Raw genomic sequence first — 4,856 nt, 5'->3', positions numbered from 1 at the left:
TTTTTTGTGATATTTCCGGCAGAGCAAACCCTCCAATTATTAGTCCTTAGGGTCAAAGTTAACAGAAAAAAACACAAATAAAAAGTATGGCAGACGATGTCAGGTTCAACCCACTTTCTTGAGCTTTTGAGACTTTGGCTCCCCGACTACAGCTACACACATAGACTACACACACAGCTACACACATAGACTACACACACAGCTACACACAGCTACACACATAGACTACACACACAGCTACACACAGATTTGTTGGAGTGAGACCTTGTGGGGGCTGTCATTGTCATCGTCATTCTCATGGTCATTATAATTGTTGTACATGGGTATGGAGATTGATACTCCTTTACTACACCCACTTATGAGCAAACTAGGCATAGGTTGATCATGTACTGCTGTCATAGTTGATGACAACTGGATATGAATATAAATGTTTGTCATTTTCCCTTCCCTTTCCCTTCCCCAAAACATCTGGGTGGGTATCCTTGGTTTAATGACACATTCTCAAAGTAAAATGGATTATATGTTGGGATTAGCCATAAGGATTCACTGTATCTAAGTGTATAACTCAGTTGGGTGAAAGTGCAGTGTAGTACTGTTTCTATCGGCTGTAGGTGGATAATTTAGGTAAATAATAAATAAAGGTAACATCTGTACCAATCTCTTTTCTGTAGTGGATTGCTTTACAAATAATACTTGTATGAAATCAATCAAAATGAATACAAAATTAGTTTTAATGTACAGTATTATCTATAGTATTGTAACGATTTGATAGCGACACAGACAGTTGTGCAATAGAAGGTAGCGATAGAAGGCCCCGAGCTTTTTAGCAGCCCTTACAAGGTCTCTCTCTGGATCCTCTTGCGTGGGCCTCCACCCAGAGGTGAGGTCTCCCGCTCCCAGCTTCTCTCGCTGAGCGGAGGCCATGTTTGTAAGTCGCTTCTGACACCAATGTAACGATTTGATAGCGACACAGACAGTTGTCAAATCAAAAGGTTTATTAGCTGAGAACGAGAGCAGGGACACAGACACAGGACACAGACACAGTCATGTACACACACACACCACACATACAGGGGAGGACGCAGCCCCCACACAAAAAGGATCACACACGAGGGAGAACTAAAAGGGAAACATGTTACAATAAAGATGCTAACTTTAGACTCAAAACTAAGGAGAAATACAGACATAAACCCCCAAATGTTCGCTCCTGCATCCCAGCATGCCCTGCGTGGGAGAACGCTACGCAATGTCTTGTGCGCCGACATTACAGTATGAAGCTTAGTGTTAAAAATTAGAGCTTTCTTAAAACTGTCATAATGTGACCTCATTATACTGTAGATAAGTAACTGTCCACAGAGTGTCATGTGTGTTTTTTCCAGTAGGTGGCGATGTTGACCAGTGGCTCTCAGCATCATACCAATATCATGAAGATCTGTAGGATTTATAACAACATCAGTGAATTCACACCTTCAATTGTTTTTGTTTGTCTTAGATTCCAATTGATTGCTGATTTGTGAATGTTTAATGGAGAATTCAAGTCCTGATATTACATGAAGGGAACAGTGAGCACAGGGACACAAAAACAATTTTTCGAAGATAATCTGTAGACATTTACTTTGTCAAACACAATCTGCAGTTTGCAGTTGTGTGGTGTTAAAATGCATGACTCGATGAGTGAGTCTGAGCTCACACAATGAAGTGAAATCATTGACGAGAGAGAGGGGGAGAGAGAGAGAGAGAGAGAAAAAGAGAGAGAGAGGCCCCTGACCAGGACCCCCAGACACCACGGTACATGTGTGTGTGTGGTTGAGCCACCACCCATGTTTGGATTTGGGAGCTGGACAGAATGGGCTTTTCAAAGCGGAACTCCTTACTCCCAGCAAAAAGGCCTGGAAAAGCACAAAGACAAAACACACAGCACAGTTAAATACACATACACACTCACAGAGACAGAGACAGAGACACACACACACACACACACACACACACACACACACACACACACACACACACACACACACACACACGGTCTGCTTCCACACTTACAATAAGAGCTACACATCTAGTTTATTCAGCTTACCATTCATTTTATCAGGACATTCTTGTTATTGACAAGACACTTGACATTCTAGCTGAGACTCTCTTTCTGAAGTGACTGCTTTCTGTTTGGAGCCTACTCGCCACCACTAGGAGACTAGCCAATTTACAGTTAAAAAAAGCCCAGATTAATTCTTGCATAACTTCACAAGTTTAAATAATAATAATAAATAATATAAACACATACTGTACAAGAAATTGGCTTAGGCCAAAGCTTACAGTACAGTGACCTCACGTCCTACAGTATATCCTGATGAAGGAAAAATCAAGCTCCATCAGAGGTCAGGTGGCTCAGAGCTGTGTACTGATGCGCCTGCTCTATGCCTCTCTTTGAGAAAGCTCTGGATCCACTGCATCTGGATCCAGATCCCTGCTATCCCCCTGACAGAGATGAGTGGCAGGCAGCCATGTTAGTCTCTTTGAAGTGACTGACGGAAGTAGACAGCATGAGAGACACAAGGTGGATGGATGGGTGCATGGATGGATGTGTGGCTAAATGATCTACCCACACAGTAACAGCTGACGTGTGAAGGGATCTTGCCAAGATCTGGAAAATGAGCTGTCAATCACTTTATTCAACACCAACACCAATCTGAGTGTGTACCTGAGGGAAATTTGGTCTCTGCATTTATCCCAATCTGTGAATTAGTGAAACACACTCAGCACACAGTGAACACACAGTGAGGTGAAGCACACACTAATCCCGGCGCAGTGAGCTGCCTGCAACAACAGCGGCGCTCGGGGAGCAGTGAGGGGTTAGGTGCCTTGCTCAAGGGCACTTCAGCCCTGCCTACTGGTCGGGGTTCAAACCAGCAACCCTCCGGTTACAAGTCCGAAGCACTAACCAGTAGGCCACGGCCACAGTTGCCAGTCTCCCGAGCACAAGTTTTAGGCTGTTGACATATCCAGTATACAGTTACCTTGATACTTCATATCCAGTTACCTTGTGCTCAGAAAATATCAAATAGATCACTCACATAGTCACTGTTGCTGTATGTATGCATGTATGTATATATGTACAGTATGTATGTATGTATGTATGTATGTATGTATGTATGTATGTATGTATGCATGTGTATGTATGTATATGTATGTATGTTATGTATGTATGTATGCATGCGTATGTATGTATGTATCTGTTTTTGAGGGAAAGTGTAATTATGGGCATTAAAATGAGAGCATTCTGGAGATGTATATGTAGCAAGAAATGGCTGATTGAAATATCTATGGATTGATCTATGATGGTTGGAGAAAGCTTAGACCTTCTAAAAAGTCATCAATCTAATGCATTAATCTGATTAATAACAATCTAACTAATGAATTCTTACAGAGTTGTGTGTTTGTATATGTCATATGTCATATTGTTCTATTACATCCCATCTATGTTTTATTTAGGCTATATGACTTTACTTTAAACTATCCATTTTAATGTTTGTATAATGCTTATTGTAAGTCACTTAAACATGAGTCTAGACAGTAATACTAGTGTGGCTTTTTTGATCTCTACATCTTAAATGGGTGATTGTTGTTAGTGTTATATCTGGTATTTATTTATTAAACCATACTAAATGATGTGATTGTGTGGCAGAATGTTGGTCCTGATGAAGGTATGTGTTTTCTGTCTTTAATGTATGGAGAGAGAGGGCAAATATTGTGATATAAAGCCTATAGAAGAGGAAGTTTGGTACTATGTGGTCATAGCTTGATGTATCCTATTGCATTACCAGTACTGACCACCAGGAGGAGCCCCAGAGACCTTAATATTGACTGTGGTCTGTAAAATAATGAGCCCAACCAGTTCTACACATATTTAAAGTGTCACCACATTAAATATATCTGGCTTGGCATAAGTAGCCTAGTCTCTACATGTTTGCATGAGTTTGTGTAACACTGTATTTTTCAGACAATAACACTCCCTGTAAGATTATCATTACACGATAATTACAGTACTTCTGTAATTGTGTATGAGCATTGAGCATATGGTATATGTACAGTGACAGTTCAGAGGATCCCTGGCTATACTAACCCATCGCCACCGCACACAGTACGTTGGCCTATGTAGGAATCTGCCACTTGTTTGTCACAAATAATCCGCCAGGGGGAGTAGGTATGCGCTAACGCACATGGAACTGGCACCCAAGACCTACACGCGCACAGAATGGCAGCGCTGTGGAGACGGACGCTCCGGAGCAAGTACGAGTCGCGCTGGAGAGGGGAGGGAACGAGAGGCAGATAGTCTCTCAATTACCGTCAATCACCCAGGATTACTGTCGCCTACTCTCATACTTCTCGCCGATAAGCGGCCAGAGCAAGTTTACCGGGTGACTCGGAGCAGGTATGCGGTCAGTTCTGTTTGTAGGACCTTAAAAAGCAAGAATGCGGACCTAAACGGGACTTCCACGCCGTTCCTGTGACGGTTTGGCTTTCTCTGAAATCGGAAGACACGAATCGATCTTTCTCTGTAGCTGGGAGCTGAGCACTGACTGGCTTTGGCGTACTTCTCGGCTGGGCTCCCGTGGCTTGAGGCAACGCTGCTCCTGCAGACGAGGCGAAAGAGCCGCAGCCAGGGACCACGACCGCCACCAGAACGGAATCCTGTTTGGGGTTGCAGGCAGACCGCAGAGACAGTCGTCAGTTTCGGCTTCTGGACACAAATATTACACATACTGATAGAGGAGAGTGAAATACACTCATAACTCTGTAGTCAGCGAATGACAGCGCGGCTCTCGCTATTTTACAGTTTCCTTGAAACATGTAAT

At 42.8% G+C, this 4,856-nt stretch overlaps 1 protein-coding gene across 4 annotated transcripts in view; it reads left to right on the top strand.

The window, feature by feature from the left end:
* Positions 1 to 4,285: 4,285 nt before the first annotated feature.
* Positions 4,286 to 4,856, top strand: part of sash1a (SAM and SH3 domain containing 1a) — a 201,535-nt gene continuing 200,964 nt past the window's right edge. For all 4 annotated transcript variants that reach the window (XM_048250043.1, XM_048250042.1, XM_048250047.1 and 1 more), the window contains exon 1: positions 4,286 to 4,856. This exon is cut by the window's right edge and continues 1,129 nt beyond it. The gene's annotated coding sequence lies outside the window, so the exon portion shown is untranslated.

The sequence above is a fragment of the Alosa alosa genome, chromosome 8 (assembly GCF_017589495.1).
Source record: "Alosa alosa isolate M-15738 ecotype Scorff River chromosome 8, AALO_Geno_1.1, whole genome shotgun sequence".
NCBI lineage: Eukaryota > Metazoa > Chordata > Actinopteri > Clupeiformes > Clupeidae > Alosa > Alosa alosa.
The sequence above is the reverse complement of the archived record's forward strand: the minus strand, read 5'-3'. Positions and strand labels throughout refer to the sequence as shown.